General features: G+C 39.9%; 1 pseudogene; it reads left to right on the top strand.

Moving 5' to 3' along the window:
- The first annotated feature begins 2,262 nt into the window (after positions 1-2,262).
- LOC150022413 (glyceraldehyde-3-phosphate dehydrogenase pseudogene) lies at positions 2,263-3,236 on the top strand (annotated as a pseudogene).
- Positions 3,237-6,111: the final 2,875 nt, after the last annotated feature.

The following is a 6,111-nucleotide window of genomic DNA, read 5'->3' as shown; positions in this document are numbered from 1 at the left end:
CCTCTCCTCTCACCTGGATTCCTGCAACATACCTCTGCTTAACTAGCCCTATTTCAAAGAGGACTTCTATATCCACCCTATCTAAGATCACACCCTTGTCCCTCTCTGACCCATTATTTGGCCTTATTTTTCTTCATAGTAACTTATCACTGCCTAAAATTACATTGTATTTCTATTTTCATCAGACTACACCCCTACCCCTCAAAGTAGAAGCCCCACACAAGCAGGGACTTTATGTCTTGTTCTCTGCTATATTGCCAACACCTACTTGTTGCTCAGTAACATTTGTTGAATGAGTGAATGAATAAATGATGAATGAACAATATTCTAGTTTGTCTATCTGCCTCTGATCTTCACAATAAAACAAGAAGTTAAAGAGTTTAGTTATCTTACTGGCACCAGAGTTTTGTTTCTTTTTTAGGGAGGTATGAAACTTTTATGATAATAATAGCCTATCTCTTTGATGTAAAGTATAAAACCCAAGAGCCTGTATTAGAGTAAAATTTCCTTCATTAAGTAGGAAGTGGAGGTTAAGAGAAAACAGAAGACATGAAACTTAGAGGAGAGTAACCAGAAAAATGTCAGCAAGTTCCACTGACATTCACTACGCTAAGTTAATGCTCTTTGAGTGGATCCTGTGATGCTTAAAACAAAGTTTGGGGTTCACAAATAAGAAGACATGGAGCAAGATGAATATGACACATGGGGTAATTAGAGTCCAAAGGCAGAGGAGTCCTTGAAAATACAGGCCCCTCTAGAATTTAAAAAAAAAAAAAAAAAAGTCATGGCATTTACTAAATAACAGTACATGGCTAGTACAGCAGAATCCACCTTTTATGTCAAAATTGTACATTATTTATGTTTTATAACTTATTTACATACAATTTCTTTATGGGTTATATGGAGACTTTGGTTGGAAGGGATTAGGGTCATACATATAACCACACGCTTTTTATCAATAATAGTTCTAGTGAAAGTGAACACTTAATTTGTCTCTATTACTTCAGAAAAGGATAAGGAAAAGGCAAGACCTTCTGACCTTCTACAAACTGCACCCGCACTTTCGTCTGCACCCATTGCAGGATGGTGTAGAGTGAAGCCAGATGTGGTTAGATGATCCTTCAGCTCCACCTTCCTTCCTGCCTAATTCCTTTCATCTTAGTTTATGCTTATCCCACCACTTTTGGTATCAATTTCAGAAGGTTTTCTTAGGGTAAAAATGATTATACAAAATCCTTTATTTTCTTCTGAAATATTATTTTAGGAGTTACATGTTGGGACAGTAGACATATAAAAACTATTGAGTACAAGACTTCTAGGAACAAACCTAGATTTTTCATAACAATTTTTAACTGCATTTTCATTGCAAACTACATATTCACAGCTATCTATTACTGCATAATAAACCACCCCAAAACTTAGGGACATAAAACAAAGATCATTTTATTATACATTCAGTTTGGGGAATTAGAAACTTGGGCAGAGGATGCAAGGATGACCCTTCTCTGCTTCATAATGACTGGGGCATCATATGGGCAGAGAATGAGAAAGGAGTGCTCAACTCATTAAAGGTAGCTGACACAACTGGGGCTAGCCATGTATTTTTCTCTCTTCGTAGCCTCTCCGTGTGGCTATCTTGGTCTTCCTCATAGCATGACAGTATTAACAAAGTCAGTTTTTTTTAACATGGACCTGGCCTTCTCCAGAGTTAATGTCTTAAGAAACCCAGGAGCAAATTGTAAACCTTCCCATGCCCTAGCTTCAGAAGTCCCAGCATGTTACTTCTGGCACATTCTATTTGGCCAAGCAATTCACTAAAGCTATTTGAGGTATAAAAAAACAGGAATTAGATTCTACCTCTCAGTGGGAAGAGTAACAAATAATTTACAGCCATGTTTTTCATATTTCTGGAACATAATCTCCATGTAAAACACAGACTTTATATCTTTATTTCCTAATTAAGTTCTATAAGGACAAGAACATATGTATTTTACTCAATACATTCATGAACTGGGCACATTCCTTTTAAATGATTGGTGATCAATAAATATTCAATAAATATAAAAATGAATGCATTTTTAGAAGCATAATAAATGTGGGTAGCAAATATAATTTCTGAAGAATAGACTTCAAATCCATAAAAATGATTACTTCTGACAAGAGGTGAAAAGCAAGGGAAAGAAAATGGTGAGGCTCTCTGATCCTCTCTTTTGACAGACAGCCACATCTTTCTGCACAGTGCCAGCCTCAACCCAAGACAAGATGGTGAAGATTGGAGTGAAGGGATTTGTCTGTATTGGGCGCTTGGTCACCAGGGCTTCGAACTCTGGCAAAGAGAATACTGTCACCATCAACGATCCCTTCACTGCCATCAACTGCATGGTCTACATGTTCCAGTATGACTCTACTCGTGGCAAGTTCAAAGGCACAGTCAAGGCTCAGAATGAGAAACTTTTCATCAATGGAAACACCACCATCTTGCAGGAGCAAGATCCCACCAATATGAAATGGGGTGATACTAGGGCTGAATGTGTTGTGGAGTCCACTGGTGTCATCACTACCTTGAAGAAGTCTGGGACTCATGCGAAGAGTGCGGCTAAGAGGGTCATCATCTCTGCCCCTTCTGTGGATGTGCCTATGTGTGAACCATGACAAGTATGACAACTCCCTGAAGCTTGTCAGCAATGCCTCCTGCACCACCAACTGCTTGGTCTGTCTGACCAAGGTCATCCATGACAACTTTGGCATTGCGGAGAGACTCATGGCCTCAATCCTTGCCATCACTGCCTCCCTAAAGACCATGGATGACCCTCTGGAAAGTTGTGGCATGATGGCCGAGGGGTTGCCCAGACATCATCCCTGCTTCTACTGGCACTGCCAAGGCTGTGGGCAAGGTCATCTCTGAACTGAATGGGAAGCTCACTGGCATGGCCTTCCTTGTCCCCACCCCCATGCGTCGGTTGTGGATCTGACATGCTGCCTGGAAAAAGTCAACAAATACAATGACATCAAGAAGGTAGTAGAGCAGGAATCAGAAGGCCCCCTCAAGGGCATCCTAGGCTATACTGAGGAACAGGTTGGCTCCTGAGAATTTAACAGTGACAACCACTCTTCTACCTTCAATGCCAGGGCTGGCACTGCCCTCAATGACCACTTTGTCAAGCTCATTTCCTGGTATGACAATGAATAGCAACAAGATGGTGGACCTTATGGTCCAAATGGCGACCAAGGAGTAAGAGCCCCTGGACCACCAGCGCCAGTGACAGGAAGACAGTCCTCAGCTGCTGGGGAGTTCTTGCCCCAAATCAATCCCCCAACACACTGAGAATCTCCTGACCTTCAGTTTCCACCCCAGACTTTCTGAAGAGGGGAAGGGCTTAGGGAACCCCACCTTGTCATGTACCATCGATAAAATTCACAGTACCCAGCTGAAAAAAAGAAAGAATGGAAGGAAGGAAAGAAGGAAGGAAGGAAGAAAGGAAGGAAGGAAGGAAGGAAGGAAGGAAGGAAGGAAGGAAGAAAAGGAAAGAAAAGAAAAGAAAGAAAATGGAGATTGAAGGGTCTTCAGCTTTATCTGTAATAGCGTTTTAAAAGAAAAAATGTATTCATGTTGAGGTAGATTATTTTCAAAGATGGCTACAATAATCTTCCCCATGCTGCTTACCCTTTATCATGGGACTTGACTGAGCCTTCCATAAAAAAAATGGGGTCTGTTTCCTATCTCCTTGAATCTGAGCTTTTCCTGTGACCTGCTTGGAACAAATGAATGTGGTGGAAATGACAAGAAGAGAGTTCCAACCTTACTAAATCCTGCAGCTTTTGCTTTCATTCCCTGGTCTCCCTGAGGCACAATGTAAAGAGGTTTGTCTACCCTACTAGAGAGATTGGAAGGAGAGTCCCTGGAGGCTGACAGACCAAGAGGAGAGAAATCCCACATTCCAGTGGTACCAGCTAAAGAGCCAGTCACATGCTTAAGACTGTCTTGGATTCCACGACAGCTGAGTGAACATGCCTGGCAGAAATAACTCATTCCAGTTGAGCCCTGCCCAGCCAATCACACATGTGTAAATAAAACTCATGATTGTTGTTGTTTTCAGCCTCAGAATATCAGGCTGGTTTGTTACACAGCAATAGATAACTGTTTAGGAGATGCTACTTATGTTACTCAAAATTAATTTTTAAAAATAAACAAGCCCACTTGCAAATCTTTCTTCCTGTTTAACAATTAGCCTGCCTTTTTCCTACTTCGACCCTGTCTTTAAGGCCTCTAGTCATCTAAAGGATTATACAATACCCAATAATGCAATGCAAAATCAGTGCAAATCAATGCAAAATTGGAGCACGGTGATTATAATGTAAAATTGCAAATCTTTCAAAATGTGTAAGAAATCATATTACCTTCATCAAGTTGATGAAGTTAATGTGAGAGAAGCCCTTGAATCATGGGCAACTCCTCTGACAAATGAGAATCTGCAGCTGGAATAGTTAACATTTAAAGAAGAAAAAATCCGCATAGACGATGCAATAGCTGCGTCAAAAGGGAATGATTTGAATGTCAAAATTCAAGAGAGGCTCTTAGGAAACTGATGAAGCCTTCAAATATTTTTTCAATAATGACCCTTTTTATGATTTTTCCCACAGAAGTCAAATGTAAAAGGATACTGCATCATTATACCATATAATTTTGTTAGAAAATAATGCTTCTCGGCCAGCATTTGATTCATCTTTTGTTCTAATATTTAACACATCATTGACCAACTAAAATTTGTTAAATGGAAGGTAAATTAATTTTAACAATTTTTTTGCATTTTTAATTATAAATTTTCAACCAAATCTTTCCACTTTTTTTTTGTTCCTACTTTTAAAATTTAAGATTCTCTTTAAGTGGGTTTTGGGGGTACCAAATATCTGAGAAAATCATTGGGGGCCTCCGTAAATATCTTTAATTCATCTCCGTAACTAGCAGATACACTCCCTGAGAGCAGAGTCTTAGATCGTGCTGTGTTAGTATCTTCTGAATAGTTCACCATAGAACTGAATGGATAGTGGAAACCCACAAATTTGATAAATGTGATAACAAATGACCCACAGATTGATTGGCCTATGTGTAAATTTTGCCATTGAAGAATGGCATTTTTCCATTATCAACCCCTGATCCAATATGAGCTGGCATTTGTGCTTCTCCAAATTGTTCATAGAAGGCCTATTACAAACTTCCTGCTGAAAGCACTTTCAAAGGCTGAATACATTTAAAACCAATTCAAGCATGTAAAGTCATTTTAGGAAATAAGCCCCACATCCCAAGGGCTCAGCTTAGGAGGGCCACGTTTGAGAACAGGTGTGCCACTTCACTGAACAGGAATTTGGAAATGTCAAACATTAGAAGCACTTCAGAAACTCCAACTCAACCTGCCTGACAGTCACACTTCTGGGCACGTGTCAATAAATGCCTTGCAGAGATGGGCATTTGAGAAAATCTCTCAGCAGGGATTAAAAATTAGTTAAAACAAATGAACATGATACGTTTTTTAAATGACCAGACTTTACTGGCGGGGGGGGGGGGGGTAGGAGTTCCTCTTTCAATTTTGCTTCTCAAAAGAAGTTCTATACTTTTTTTTAAGTGGTCATTTAAAATGTTTTCATCTATTACATGGTAACACTCCATAACAATATTACATGTTCTAACATCCCTGAAGTTTAGTTTCTTTTGGCTTATCTTGCATCCCCAAGAAGAACTGGGCTGTTTTCTTTGTCCTTATCAGGCTTACTTCCATTCCTTCAGAAATTAAAAACTAATAGTACAAGCTTGGCTTCGAGTACCCTTTAAACTTGGCCCCTCGCAGTAGGACACCAGGTTCTGCTGCCCATCAGTCAGTGCTAGGACAAATACAAACAATACTTTCCACTAGAATAACTTGTATTCAGGAAGGGGGTAGGCGGGGGGCGGGAGATGTTCTGTCGCATCTGTAGCATAGCAGCCAGAAAAGTTTACAAGCTTTAGCCAATTGGAGGCTGTGGAACTGGTCCAAGTCAGCCTGTTTTTCTCCGCCCCTAGATGAAGTCATGATTGAAATATGGCATTGAACTTATTTTAAAAAGGGAAGAGGAGTA

Source organism: Furipterus horrens, unplaced genomic scaffold, assembly GCF_987537825.1.
Source record: "Furipterus horrens unplaced genomic scaffold, mFurHor1.1.pri manual_scaffold_1, whole genome shotgun sequence".
Lineage (NCBI taxonomy): Eukaryota > Metazoa > Chordata > Mammalia > Chiroptera > Furipteridae > Furipterus > Furipterus horrens.
This window is presented reverse-complemented; position numbering and strand designations above follow the sequence as displayed.